Source organism: Melanotaenia boesemani, chromosome 12 (assembly GCF_017639745.1).
Source record: "Melanotaenia boesemani isolate fMelBoe1 chromosome 12, fMelBoe1.pri, whole genome shotgun sequence".
Classification (NCBI taxonomy): domain Eukaryota; kingdom Metazoa; phylum Chordata; class Actinopteri; order Atheriniformes; family Melanotaeniidae; genus Melanotaenia; species Melanotaenia boesemani.
In genome coordinates, this window is record NC_055693.1 from 31309698 (window position 1) to 31325808 (window position 16111).

The 16111-nt window shown below is 39.8% G+C and overlaps 1 protein-coding gene across 4 annotated transcripts in view; it reads right to left on the reverse strand.

Annotated features, from left to right (window-relative positions):
* tns1b (tensin 1b) overlaps window positions 1-16111 on the reverse strand; it is a 213691-nt gene that overhangs the window by 69832 nt on the left and 127748 nt on the right. The gene's annotated exons all lie outside the window — the stretch shown is intronic.

Below are 16111 nucleotides of genomic sequence, written 5' to 3' on the forward strand. Positions count from 1 at the left end.
ATACCAGTTTCTGTGCATCTTTATGGTGCAGTGATGCAAATAATCTTTGAACTAGTCAGGGCATGGATCTATCAGATAAATCCACATAAATTTATGCTCAGAGGACATCAAACTGAACCTCTCTATGACTGATCTATTGGCCACCTCAGCCCATCTGTCCATCTAAGAGACTATAAAAATTGCTTTTTCATATGTTCTTGAGTTTGCTGGATGTGACTTTGCACAACAAAAGGAAAATCAAGTAGTATCTGTCCTAGCATTGCACCCAACTCTGGGCACATGCTATGATTATCTTTCTCAACCACTGCATTGCTTTTCTGCCAGGTGTTTGCAGCAAACAACATACCAATGGTTCCGAAAGCAGAATGCAAATAGGCCTATGCTATTCCACTGCTCGAAACTCCACTGGCGACCCATGGCTTGACTATAGAGTGACTTCTGGGTCTGTACCCATCTATCACTCCTAACCATACTTATCCTACTTCATACACACCGTCTTCACTGCTCTTTTTCTCAGAAGCATTGTTAGATGCCATCATCCATACACAGAGGGCAGCTTCAGTTCAACTCATTCTTATTTGTGTTTCCACAACTGGTCACAATCAGATACTTTCAGAACGGGTTTCTAGCTTTAGACCTTAAAACTCCAACTCAGTTTTTGTTTGTTTTGTTTTTTTGTTTTTTTTGCATGTTTTGTAATTCAAACACACATGTGAAAGCATTTCCAACCATTTTAACCCTAGTCAAATCCAGACAATATTTTTTTTCTGTTCCTGAGAAACTGCTGTAAATATAAGTGCCAGTGCTCAAGGACCCTGAAGATCTAGTGGCGTTTTAAGGGTTAAAAATCTCTTCCTGACTCATTTTTTCCTGAGAACATATAACGCTAAACCCAACCCACAGTTAATCTGCACTTCTACTTAAAAAAAAGCACTTTGGGAAGTTTACCACTGACTGAAACTTGAATATTGCCACTAACCTAAGATCATTTTGGATGAAACTGCAAAATAAAATGATCAAATTTATCTGATTTCAAACCAAAAGCTGTTCAAAATCTTTCCTAACTATATTAAATCATTCTGTATCTTGTGAGGCTAAATTTAAGTTAGAAAGATGACAAGAAACGAGTGTTAGTTCATGTTTTGTAATAGTGACCTCTGGTATGTGTGTGTGCCGCAAAAGCTAAACTCCAAAACTCTTAAATATATGCTGTTAAAATTGGGGATGCACGATAGCTATCGGCCTGATAATTATCGAGTTGATAACTGGAAATTATTACTTCGATAAGTCCGATACCATAATGACTTGCCCTGATAACATATATTTTTGTCAGCACGGCAGTTTTCTGCTTATACTATGAGACCTGAATGGTCTGCAGTGAATGCTGCATTCTTGTGACGGCATAAAAAGAGAAAATCTTTCCGACTGGAAAAATGTAAGAATAACCCATCATGTTGGAAGACAACTCTTTAAAACTTGTCATAGTTTTGGTAGTTTTTTATTTTTTTATACATCCAGTGTATTTTTCAACATGTTACAATAGAAGCGTGAACTTGAAAAAGCTGGAAGCACCACTGGCAAACGTGGGAATGGGGAATTTCCATCACCCCATGAATGTAGCACCACCAGCATGCAGCACAGCGTGCTTACATTTGACAACAGAGAACATGGCGTCAGTAGTGTGGGAATTCTTCAAAGTTTCCAAGGAAGACAGGTCGCTGGTTATTTGTAATAACTGTTCCAAACAAGTTCCACGAGGAGGGAAAAGTAACACGAGCTTCAATACTACAAACCTGATCAGTCAACTGAAACATAATTATAAACTCAACAGAGTTCTGAAAGCGTATGAGGACGTCCGGGCTGCTAAAGATGCTAAAAACTTAAAGCCAATCGCAAAGAAGCCACCAGGACTGACATACATCCGTGAGGTGTTTGAGACATCCAAGAAATTTGCCAGACACGACCCACGGGCTAAGGCTATTGAAGATTTAAATCTTTATTTATTTATTTGTGCTTGTTTGTTTGTTTATTTATTTATTTATTTATGTCTTTTAGGTTTTGTTAGTATTGATGTCTTGCTCTTAAGTGTGTTCGTTATCAGTTATTAGTTATCATATCGGCCTATAGTAGCTGAAAGTTATCGGTTATTGGTATCGGTTTTTAAAAAATGGTTCCTAGTTAAAATATAAGATTTTTTAAGCAGTTTATAATTGCAAAATCCTGTTTGGTAGAGATTACTGGAGAGTCCCACACTCCCTGTCTGCTTCTGTAGAAAGCTTTGCTGGAGTATAAACAGTAAAGGCGAAGGGTAAATTATAGTCTGACTGTAAAGGCCCCAGAATACAGACTCCAAATGCCCAGACTAAACCACCAAACAGGGAGAGTGCAGGAGATCTTCCAATCATACAAAGTCCACTCCAAATGGCAGCTTCACCACAGACTTACAAACCTACAGCACACACAAAAAAACTACCTGCTTTCCTAAGCTGTATCTAGGAATCAGGGAAGAGGAAACAACAGAGTTGTGTTATGGGATCTAAATGCAGACTGTGGATTTGTTTCGGGGCCAAAGTTTGCAGCCACAGGCATCTTCACACAAATAGAGCCTATTGTGTGTATACCCAGAAAAACACACCAAGACACAACTAGATCTCACAGTGGTACATTTAAACGTACATTTCCGCTTTGCCCAATTGCAGCCAGATGGCTGGGTATGCGTCCATGTGTGCATTGTTGCTGAGACTTACAACTTCTGCAGAAAGCCTGTGAATGTCTGGGAAATCGTGTATCAGCAAAAGAGCCCAAAGTCTTTGCAAACACTGTAAGATCACGTCAAATGAAAATTTTGAAGGAAATCACCAGGAAATCCATCAAAATCGTTCTTGCAGGAAATGCAAAAGAAGTTTTCCTTCACACTGAAGAAGTGCAGCAGATGATCAGATGGTGCAGTCATACAGTATCTCATGTTGTATGTAGCAGCTTTACTATGAGAGTGTTTGATCTGTAGATGGAACTAAATCAGTCCCTCCAGGTTCAATGTTGCTAACACTACTATTAATGCAATATCAGCCAGTCCTCATGAATTTGGCACATCCTGGTTATACATGGATCTTTAATGCAACTTGGACGAACCTTCCACCAAACTCGATATACATATGTTGCCAACTTTACTTTTGTATTTCTGATTCTAAATGTGCAGATGTGTGCGAGAGAAATGTAACCTGGCTAATATTGAGATAAATGTCAGCAATACACCACAGATGCATCTAGCCTGTTCAAGCCACAGAAGAAACAGCCGGAAAATGTTTGCAATTTGTTTTACACAGATTAAAGAAATCACCATGGTTGAATGGTGAAACTCTACTCCACTAAGTTTATTTCAGAATTTGAATTGTAATGAATAACTATTATTATAATATATATATCTATCTTATATATATATATATATATATATATATAGATAGATATATATATATATACTATTTTAAATAAATTTTAGGTGCTTTTTCAAGACAAAAAAGGCCCCCTTTGCACAAAACTGACACAATAAAACACCAATCAAACTAGAATCTTTTGGCAATGATGACATCCGTCACATAGTCTTGCACCTGTGTATTCAGGTCCTGTTTACACTCACCAACAGCCGATCTCCATGTTCTTTTTGTGCTGCTGAATCTTATTTAGTCCCTTGTAGCAAAACCAGCTTCTTGTGCAACATGTATGCCTTCATCGAAGATGCATAGAATAAATGCACCATAATCAATACCAGGGCCGTCAAAGTTAACATAAATTTCTTTTAATAGCACTTTTTTTTATGCACGGTTACTGCAAACGTGTCATTTCATGAAGTGATGAAGAAATAACATTGTGGTTCTGAAGCAGAAACAGACACAAAAATAGATGTTTTACACAGAAAGTTTAGCTTTAAAACTGTGTAAGATGGCTGTTTAGACAAGACTAATGTCATTTTTACCTACTGTGACTGTGGATGTGAACTGACTTACCGCCAGTACGTTGCGTCTCAGATACTACCTGCTGTGCAGCACACGGCTGATTCAGTGAGCCCTCCTCCTCCTCTAAAGACAAGCCGTTATGGAGGTTCGAGCAGAGACGCCCTGACAATTCTACAAGCAGAAACCTTTTAACAGCTGATCTGGATAAGCTAAAGAAGCGAAACAGTGCTAGAGCCCTGCAGGATATTTACTCCTGTTTGTTTCTAAATGAAAGGGAGAAATGGTATGAGATGGTGTGTGTGTTTGTATGTGTGTGTGTGTGTATGTAAAGTCATACAGCCTCAGTTGAGTAAACATAACATCTAACTAAAGTGCCTTATTCTGTAACTGTAGGTACATAACTGCTTACACGAGCATTAAAAGCATGAATATCCTGTTACAGTACATTTAGAAACCGATAAAAAATCAGCAATTAACATGATTAATCACGAATTAATCGTGACAAAAAATGTTGAATAACTAACAGCCCTAAACAATACACATCTATAGAAGTGGAGGGAAAAGGCGCCTTTAGGTAGTTTCATCATCCACTGCAGGCCTGCCAGGCACGCCACTTTGTCTCCAGTCCTAACTGCATTTTCCATCTGCACAGAGATGGTTTACTGATGCTTTTGTTTGAATTTTTTACAAAAGCTGCAAATCAGGAATTTTAGATTTCAACAATAACCAAAAAATCCCATGAAATCCTGGATGGACTGCTAAATCAAAGAAATCTTTTGCATCAAGTCTTAAACTGGTTCAGTACAGTCTGAACAAAGCACGCCCACTGACCTGTAGTCTAAAGAGGAGGATGCTGAAATATCAGCCATTATCGTCATTTCCAGAAGATGCCATTGACTCGCATAAACCAAGTTAATCACATTGTTAAATATGGCTCATAAGGTTGCAAAGTCACAATTTCATATGTGTAGTTATTCATTGCTGAATCTTACTGGAACCAGTGCTGCCATTTCCCCAACTCAGTGCCTTCTTAGCAGCTCATTAGCTGCAGCTGTTTACAAGCTACTCTGGAAGAAGTCCTCATGACAACAGCTGCTTTCTGGATAAACATGTCTGCAGGCTTGATGATAGTTACGGGTCCTAGGCAGCTCCCTAAAGGACTATACATTTTCAATGTTGTTTGTTTTTTTGTCTCTCTGGTTGCATTCACACCACAGAGGGGAGCACTGAAGTGACATACCAGCCATCAGACTGCTGGAAGATGATTCAAAGGCATGTTGTAATTCTCCTGCTACCTGTCATTTCACTGTTGGTTTGTTTGTTATTTCCTGAAGGATAAAGTTAGGAACTGATTATATATTATTAAATGTTTACAGCTTCTTTTTGGTGATGCCAGTGTTATGTTCTCACACCAATAAGCCAAGAGACCAGTCAGGGTGAAGACAAACATCTGACAATTAGTAATACATTGATCTTTTGGACTCTACGTTTGTGGGGAGTTGTTGTTGTGGACTGGGCTAGCCTACCAGAGATGCTATCACGATTATCATCTGGGAAATTTGGAGGCCGAGTAAACAGCTCATACTTTTTTGGTGCATAAGGAGCATCCCTGGTTTCCAGCAGAACACTGAATTGTGAAAAGGTGAGCAGTATGACTGACTTTAGATGAATTACCAAACAGTTACACCACACATGGTTCCGCTCATGCTGGGGCAGTAACTGCTTTAAAGTAAGTAAATGGTAAAGTAAAAGGTCTGTATTTATTTAGCGCATTTCTGTACCTGGAATGATACCCATTCACACACACATTCACACACTGATGGCAGAAGCTGCCATCCAAGGCGCTAACCATGACCCATCAGGAGCCATTTTTTGGGGTTTGGTGTCTTGCTCAGGTGTCTTCCTCGACAAGCCGAGGATCAAACTGGCAACCCACAGGCTACAAGACGACCACTCTACCCACTGAGCCATGTCGCCCCCAAGTACCGCTGTCCTTCCCCCCAAAATAGCTATATAAACAAGCGTCCATGGTATGAAAAGGTAGAATGTCTCTAAAAACCAAAAACAGAAGAACAGGTGCCTCCCTTTCAAACATTTAACATTAGCATAATCTGGATGACTGAAGCTTCACAGACATATTGTTATTTGTAGTAGTAAGAGCCTCTAATAGGCCATTTGATATCAAACTTGAAAACCTAATGTTTCCTCTGTGCATGAAGACCAAATCAAACACAATAGATTAAATTAATTACTTAAAGCCACAATGTGCAGTACAGTACAATACAGTCACAAGTCTGTGGAAAACAACAATGTTCAGTCCTGACTCGTATAAGAAACTAATTAACAAGATAAACATCTCAGCTTCTCCCCCACAGCATAATATGCTATTTAACTGTGACCCAACATGAAAATAAGTCTGTCACACAACCACAGAGTAGTCTGTGAGCAACTCTTCCAACATAATCATAATTACACATAATGACAACAGATGTAAAAGCAAAGAAGGAACAAAGTCACTGGTCTGTGGTTCTGCAGCACCTGCAGCTGCAGTAAAACACACAAATCCCTGCAAATATCTGAGAGAACTTGAGCATATTTCTGTTTTACAGAAGGGAAAATAGTGTTGAGCTGGGTTTAGTCTGCTTTTTCCCGATTCCCTGGCACATCCATTAGCTCAGAGCCATGCCACCCTCTTAAACCAAGTCAGCTGAGCATCATGTTAGATTTGTTCTCATGCATGAAGCTAAATATAGGCTGGTGATGTTTTTTTCTATTTTGTTATGGAGAAAAACAAATTCAGTACTTCCTGTTTCTCAGAGTGAAACATCTGGGAGGTGGCAGAATTGTTGTTGATCAATACTAATGATAAAGATTAGTTCAACAGCAGCATTCTGTCGACCATTTGTCTCCATATTGGAGACAAAACTTCTGACAGAGTCCTTCCCACCAGAGGTTGTGGGTGATTATATATTTATTATGAAGCAGTAATTGGTGGACAAACTGTATTTCTAAAGCTCTTTTCTGATCTTTCCAAATTTTTTCATGCTACAAATCAAGCCACGACCTTCCGATTGGCAGACGTCCTCCTGAGCTAAAGCCACCCCTTTAGTACTCATTAAAACTTTATGCAAGGCAGCTTTCAAGGCTCAACTTATCAGATCACATCGACATCAACGGGAAGCAGTCTCCACCCGGGTCAGAGAGTCAGTGAGACCAGGCAGTCGTCTCAAACGATGAAGATGGATGCTGTTCTATTTGAGATGCAGAGCAGGTAATGGACATGGACATATGGCATGGACAGGGAACTGTTTGCACCTGTAATGCCTCCAAGAAAAGAGTCTTAGTTTTTCTCTGTCCTAGAAAACACAAATAGCAGACCTATTATTTAGATGTTGTACCATGCTCTGTAAACAATTTCAACTAACTCAGTGTAACTGGGCAAGTTACGAGCTGTTTTCTAATTAATTAATTAATGCCAACAATTACTTAAGAGCTCATTAATAAAGTATTTTATATATATAAAAAGATGCACATACAGACAAACTACGGAGTTACAGGAGGAGGCGTGTGGGTTGGGACGGTCCTCGTCACGCATCCCAACCATTAAGACCATTTCAGGTGGGTCTAACATGCTCACATTAACTGGTTTTATGTCTGGGTTTGATATTCTTCAGCTCTGCCGGATCTCTGCTGTTCTGTCCACACGTGGAAAGAAGTTAAAACTTCCCCTGTCTTTTTACAGCTTTTGTTTTTATTTTCTGGTTTTAGGTTTGGGCCCTGTGATGGACTGGTGGCCTGTCCAGGGTGTACCTGCCTCTCACCTGCCACTAATGCTGGGTTAGGCTCCAGCTTCCCCGCGACCCTTCATTGGACAAAGCGGTGCAGATAATAGAAGGATGGTTTTAAGTTTGAAAGAAGATTTTACTTTTTTTTAAAATAAATAGAAAAAAAGGGTGAGGATTACATTATTTCAAAACAATGTCAATGCTTTTTGAAAGTACTTTGAACATAACGTTAAAGTACATCTGCCAAAACTTTGTAAGGACTGTACAGGAGAAAAACATGTGCGTAAGATTACAGCGTGAGCCTCCACATCTGTCACAAACATATACTGTATTTGGAAATATTTGCCAGACTTGTCTTTGAGTAACGACTTGTTACCTTTTAAAAGATACATTTTTATCTTCTATGTGATCTTATCATGTTAACATTTTAGTTGAAATCTGTAAGGCAGAGACCAGTATAGCCAACAGGTAGCACAGTGGGGTTCAGGATGCTGCCCTTTGTTTGAATGCAGATGGATTAAAAAAACTCCAATAGAAAACTAAACTATGAAAGCTGATTGTTTTCAGCCATATAAGATAAAAAGAATACAATATGATGCACAACACAGTTTGGCAAAGCAGGAAAACTCACACCACCAATTCTGCAAAGATGAGTGGGCCAAAATTACTCCACAGCACTGCAGAAGCCTCATTGCAAGTTATTGTGAATGCTTGATTGGAGTTGTTAAAGGTGGCCACACCTGTTATTAGGTTTAGGGGGCAATCATGTTTTCACACAGGGCCATGTAAGTTTGGATTTTGTTTCTCTCTTAATAACAAACACCTTCATTTAAATTTTGTGTTTACTTGTGTTGTCCTTGGCTGAAATTTGTTTGATATGAAACATTTCAGTGTGACAAACATGCAAAAAAGAAATCAGGAAGGGGGCAAACACTTTTTCACACCACTGTATGTGTCAGACGAAAGCACGCACAAGAAGACTGATGAGTGACGCAGGCACATGTGTGAGGACAGCACAACAGAGTGGGACTCTGTGGAGACCCCACAGCTCTGCACCATGTGCCTGCTTTCACATGAGCACAGTGGCTCCTTTGACAAATTTACCAAATTATAGTCCCGCTCCTTTAAGGAAAGCGGAGGTAGCTAGCAAAGCTGGGAGTTTCCTCAATTTAGCGGCGAGGATAAACGTAGCCGGCGAGCTCCAACCTCTTGGGGAAATGACCCAGAGCTAAATATAAAGTTGTGCATCTTTAGAGCTTGAGACACAGCCCACTAAAGCCCAGCCCAGCCAGCTCAGTGTGGACAGAAGAGTGGTTAAAATTACCACTTTGGGTGTGGGTGTGAGACAAGAAGGAAGAGAGTATGAGACAGCGTGGTGCTCTGAGTGTGGATGTGATTCAGTGTTTACATTCAGTCACTGAGCTGAGGAATAATAATCTCACAAACTGAAGGAAAGCACTCACTTTTCTGGCATTACAGCATCTGAATACTAATGATTATCTGTGAGTGTATATTAAATATAAACATGTCTTGCCAATTATTTATATACAAACTGGATATATGACTCTTATCCCTCTTTTTTTTTCCCTGGAAGCCCTTTGACATGCTTTTACTGGGACTATTGCTTTCCTTGGAATCTTTAAAAAGCACACACCATCTGTACTGGCTGCAGTTTAGCTATGCAACAGCTCCACTCTGTTTATATTGCATGTTGGACAACCACCCACATGGAGCTTCAAGACCTTAGATATCCTCGGGTCTCACCTAGGTTTCAATGAGCCTTAGATGATGAAAATACCTCAATTGCACTTTGATTACATCCATACAGCAATCCTTAGTGGCAAAATGAAATGCTAAATGCACAATTATGTTCCATTTTGCACTAAATTGCTTCTAAGTGGCCTAATTTGCAGGGAGTCAAACACACCCTAAAGCAACACAGATCTTAAAATTCTAAATAAGCTGTTTTGCTTTCTAAAAAGAATTGAAGTACCTTTACCAATCTCTGGGAAATAGCAGGTGTTTCAATCAGCTGAATTCTTCAGCATCAGTTAAAAACAGAAAAGAAAATCACAAATGACCTGCTGCTGCTGGTAGAGGGACCTGCAGATGGAACCACTGGACATTTTCTGGAGGCCATGTTCAATAGTGCCGTCTAGTGGGAAGGAGCCCAAACTGCAGGGCTGGATGCAGGTTTGTGCAGCATCTGCTTACCTGAAGGCAGAACACCACCAAGTCTAAGCTGCTGCAAGCAGCAGCAAACGTTTGCAGCAGAAGCTAAATCATTTCAATCCAGAGACAGATTCTTCTGTCAGTTACACATCCTGCTGAGTTGCTGCTTGCTTGCATTATAATTAAAGCACAGCTGTTAAACAAGAGAAATCCCTTTTATTTAATGGAGACTGGCTAAAAAAGGCAATCTTGCTCAACTGCGGCTGCTTGTTCACACTTCAAAAGTCAATGGACTCCAAAAATAGCTCAAGCAATGTGTCTCTTATTATATTCACTTTACTGCATGATCTTCTCTGGTTGTGTTTCCTCACATTCCTCGTCTTTCTTCACTTACAGATTTCAAATAAAGGCAAGCATGTACCAAAAGGTCTTCAAGGTCTCAAGGGAAGAGCCCAGAAACTAAAAACTAGAAGTATGTCATCTAAGAAACTGCAGCTCCTTGAAGCAGGTGGCCCAGGTTTGAATCCTGAACGGGTTTATGATGCTGCATGTCGCTCACTGATCCATTTTCTGTCACATCACTTCCCCAGTGTTGACCATGATGTGTTTTATACGGTGAGCAACATTGTGGTGGAAATGTGGTTATTTCAAAAAAGAATTTTGGAATAATAATAATAATAGAATTAAATGATCAATTAATGAAATAATAAATAAATTTCAGGTGACTTTGCAAGAAAATAAAAACTAAACTAAACTAAATCTTTTCACTCGAGTTAGGTATGAAAATGTGGAAAATGTGCTAAATCAGAAACAATCCCAGAAAAACATCACAAAATCCTGGGAGGTCTGATTAACAACCCAGCAAGGTTGAGTTGTCAGAAAAAGAGATTATAAGACTTTCTAGATTTTATCATTGGTGGTACATAGATATAACTATTAATAGAAGATTACTAGAATCTGAACAAATGTCTTTATGTTGGAGAAAAGTGCAGAAATCTGTCCCTTAGACATCAGGACAACTGTGGTAAAACTGGTACGATTCTGTCACATTTATCTCTGCATAAGTTGTGGAAATCTAATGAAAATAGTTAAAAAAAAAAAAACATTAATACGTTATATTAAACAAGATCTAGAGATGGTCTCTGCCTTCTTTGGCAACAAGCTTATTTAAAGGGATATTTTCATTTTTTAAATGTTGGCTGTTTAAATGGTCATTTCTGATGCATTTAGAAGACGTGTGTAAGAAAATGTGAAACAATAAAAGGACTGAATGTTTCTCTCCAGATACTCCGGCTTCTTCCCACCATCCAAAATCATGCATGTCAGGTAAAATGCTGATTATTAATTGACCCTGGGAGTGAGAGTGAGGAGTTTTTTTCTCTTTGTTGGCCCTGTGATGGACTGGTCACCCATCCTGGGTGTATTTTTTCTTTTTTCTTTCCTTTTTAAAACAAGAGATCTAATTCCTGATGAGGACAACTGCTTCTTATAATTTATTAAAACCACTAGCAACATCGCCTTCATCATCTGCCAATAATAAAGTCAGAGGGCTCTAAGTTTGGAGAATTAGTGAGGAATTCTGACAGGAGCTAAGCTAACTGCTAATGAAGATGGAGTCACAGGAGAATAGATTTTCTCTTTCTAACACAACTCAAACTTCAAAAAACACCTTTGCATTTTGCACATAAGCCAGTTGGTCACTAGTTTCTGTGTCCACGTTGCTCTGTGTGTTTGCATGCTGCAGCTGATCTGATAAAGTCCAACGATGCTGACTGCATTACACTCCGAAAACATCCGAGACAGACGTTCACAGAAGCTACACATGTGCCCTGTTGTCAGCATGATATACATTACCCCACAACCTTTTTTCTGAAAAGTTTTGGACTGATATTTCTCATAAATTCCTCAAAGTTCTCAGTTCCAACACGTGATGTATCACCCTCGTACTACATCCATTTTACGTCTTGTAAAACGTTTACCCTGCTCACTTTAGTGGCTATTTGTATATGCTAAGGAGGATTTTTTCTGATCATGATATGGGAAAAGTAAAGAAAATAGTGTACTGATTGAAATTCAAAGCAAAAACAAAAAAAAAACTTGTACATTTGCAGTGGAAAGCTGCTCGACTCAAATTAAACATAATGACAACAGAGCATCACTGAAAGCTAAATACACTCATATTAATTTATGGTTGACTACTTATATTTGATTGGTCTGACGAACAACATGAGTAAAAACACAGACTTGCAGCTGTTTCTCTCTCATGCTTTGTCCTCCTTCATCTGCAGCTTTCACACAGCCACGTCCCAGAAATGTAAACACAGAGCTGCGCAGGCCTGTGTGCATCCAGGGTTTGGGTTTGGGTTGACGTGTGTGTGCTTATTCTCCATCCAGTCCCACAAGGAGTGGAAGGTTCATAGCGTACCAGGGATCCCTTAGGACCAAGGAGGGGGGGAGAGGAGTGGTGGGTCCTTGCTGTGGGAAAAACCCTTGAGCGGGCGGTGAACCTAAACCACCTCTGACATCTCAGTGTTTCTCATTCTGCCTGTCTCACTGATATGAACCCGGCTGCTTGCTCTCTTACGTAAGCAGAAAGCCTCTTCTAGTATTTCTCAATACTTCAGCTCTAAATGTGTCCCAGTACAGTAATAACATGGAAACAGATTTTGTAAACTTCAGTAGTTTTTGTGCATATCTCCACAAGAAATGCTGTATTAACCTTTTAAAACCTCAGGTCCCCCAGTTGGAGGTCTTGGGAAAGATTGGTGCCAAAATGGTCATTTTGGAGAGCTCAGTTGAATCTAATCCTGTTCTGCCTTATAACATTTGCATACTGTACTATGAGCTGATAGTTTAAGCTACAGCTGTAGAGTTACTCATTTCCAACCAGAAAATAGTTGTTTTGTGGTTTCATACATACTCATCTTATTGTTGGGTATGCAATTTTGAACAGACACCAAAAAATAGGCACAGCGGGTCAATAGATTTAATTTTGGGTAACTGTCCAATGAAAGTCCTGTTTTTTACTCCAGTACTGAAGGTAGGAGGTAGCTGTTTTATTTGCTGGATGGTATTGATCAGGTAGGGTTTACGGCCTGTGAGTGAGTGAGTAAATAAATGAATAAATGAATACATAAATAAATAAATGAATGAATGAATGAATGAATGAATGAATGAAGGAAGGAAGGAAGGAAGGAAGGAAGGAAGGAAGGAAGGAAGGAAGGAAGGAACAAATAAACAAATAAACAAATAATTAAATGTATTTATATGCGGTACCACCTTGTGGGCTGTGCAGGGTTGCACGGTTTATAAAGATGATGTGACTGTATGTTCTGAAATTTGGGAAACTCACTTGAACCACAATATCTGGAAAGCTTCACAATCAACCTTGAAAAATTTCAGTTTGCCTTGTGATCAGGGAAAGTTCTTTCTAGTTACTATCAGAGCTTCTGCAGGGAATTCTCCAATGTGGTGGCACCTCACATTGACCCACTGAGGTTGCTTGATCTGACCAATTACAAAATGCAGCACCAGGTCAGGCTGTCCCATGTTTTGATTGGCTGTTGGAACTTTATATGGACTAGGCTTAACTAATTGATTAGTTGATTAGTTGGAGCAATCCACATAAAAGAGAAAAGTTTGTTATTGGTCAACTCATCTCTGTTTGAGGCAGGAGGAGAGTTGTGTTTACATAGAGGCATAAAACTAATGTTTACAGCTCTGTTTCTGCTGGAGGTTGTACTTCCAGCTAAAGGCCAAAGCAGACATTAGCAGCAGAACAAAAAAAGGGAAGCATGGCAGTATTTTAAATAACTGGACAATAAAATTCAATGGCCAAATTATGCAGGATAAAGCTAGTTTATATCTCTTCTATCATCGCGATGACTCACTACTACACAATGATGTGACCCTTCAAGGGCAAAGAGACCAGATGGAAAAATATGGCATTCATGTGGGGAGCGTCACCTGGTAGAGCAGCCGTCTCATATACAGAGACTAGAGCTCCTACACAGCCGGCCTGGGGCCCTTTGCTGGATGTCACCTTCTCTCTTTCTGAACCTCTTTCTTGACTACGTTCTGTACAACAAAGACCACTAGAACCATCACCAGAACCCTCAAAATCTTAAAAAAATAAATAAATAAATGTGTGCAGGAAAAATGCTGACAATGTCAAGACTAATAGACTTTAATGGCTTCACTATTTATCTTACAAAAAAAATAAATAAATAAATAATCACTGAAAATGCTCTTACCTAATATCAACGGCAACCATGTAGTCCTTATGTAGGATGAGGAAATGAGAAAAAATAGTTCCCCATCAGTCCATCTGTTCTGTTTCTGAAAAGAAGCTTTGGGCCAGGACTCCAGTGACTGAGCACACACACCACAGTCCACTAACTTATAAAGTCACTGCAGTGTCTCATTGGGAAGAAGCTGTTAGTGAAATGTGCTGGTTTGCTGCTGGGATTCCCTTTCCATGACAGGATGACAGGTGGCAGAGTTTAGTGCTAATCATCTTTATTCTTCGTTCTGGTTCCTGCATCCCCAGGGGCCTGGGATCATAACGTAATTTTGTAACACGATCCCTGGTTGGTGCATGAAAACGGAGGATAATACAGGGACCGTCAGGGGAATATGTGTGGTTCTAAACACAGATCTACTTGGACCACATCTACACAATCTGTGCCCTGCAGTTACTCATTACTCAGCAATGTCTTGGCCCTGTTCCCCTACTTTACAGGACCTATAAAAAATGTAAAAAAAAGAGTGGATGATGAAGGTGTTAGTGGTTTATGGTTTTTCTGCATGTGTGCGTGTATTTGCTGGAGAGAGTGTGCATTTGTTGTGCGCATATCTGGGAAGGACAGGGCATGTGATCAGACGTGCAGTCGACCTCACTGATGAGAACTCCTCCAACTTTGCTCATGCCCTCATTGTGCAAAATTAAACTTACTTCTGGCAGCGCTGCCTTGACATGAGGGAACGTCTGAGGAATTCTCCCAGCATGCTTTACAGCACATCGTGCAACCCCATGTAAGTGGGATCCAGCTGGGAGTAACATTGGATTGCATTAGTTACAATTATTGGGCAGCCAGTTGGCATCACTATGTAACAATAGGGCAGAATCACCTATAATGAATCTGTACACGCCACAGTTACTACACTTAAAACGGAAGTAAGAAGCCATCAATTTTGTAATTAACCAAATAAATATGGCACATCTCAGTTTTCTATAATCCTACTTTATAATTTCTGTCAATTACCAGTGCTGTGGATCATTTAGCTAGCTTGACAATATGACAGTGCTCCTCCAGAAGCTGTCAGGAGGACGACATCTAATGAACACGCACAAATTTACTTTGGAAGATTGACTGATGCCGTCCAAAGCTCCACGGCAGCTTGTGGTGAGACTGTTTTCTATGTTGGTCTCCAAGATAAAAAATAAACTTTCATTCTCAACTTTAAACCGAACATGCTGTTAAGTTCAGACAAATGAAATTTTCAGCATCTACGGTCCTGTGAAAAGTCCAACAACACGCCTTTGTCTTCACAGTGACTTCCAAAAACCACTCAGTTCATGAAACAAAAGAAACAAGATGCGCTCACTATTTGCTTTTATCATGACATATCTCTGGCATAGTTTGGAAAAAAATAATATAGGAATGCTTCATTTTCATTTCAACAGGCAGAGCAAGGTCTTCTGGTCCTGAAGTTGTATTTTGTCCAGTCGTAGCTCATCCATCTCACTGGAATGTCAGGATTCAAGAAAGAAAAAGTTTTATATTCCTGCCAACATTTTTCCCTGACTAAGTTAATATATGGCGGGTGTTGTAATCGGTCTTCACATGAATGAGACAGTAAATCATGTTGGCCGTGAGTGGAGGAATTCACCAAACAAGGAGCTGAGGAGAGTTGACTGGGAGCACACCTCAGCCTGGAGTGCTGCTGGGAATGCTGAAGGCATGCAACCAGTCCACATCTTCCAGTTCATGTCATACACCAGAGATGTGACATATACTGTATTCACATAGAAAGGCTCCCTCATCTATGGAACACATAGTTTAAACACCAGTTCCCCAACTAAACTCAATTGCAACTCACTGCATTCTGAAACCTGATTATGAAAGCAGAAATCCACCAACCAAGGTCCAGGACTGTAGAGCTGCTAAAATCCTGCATCAGACCAGAATGGGACAACAT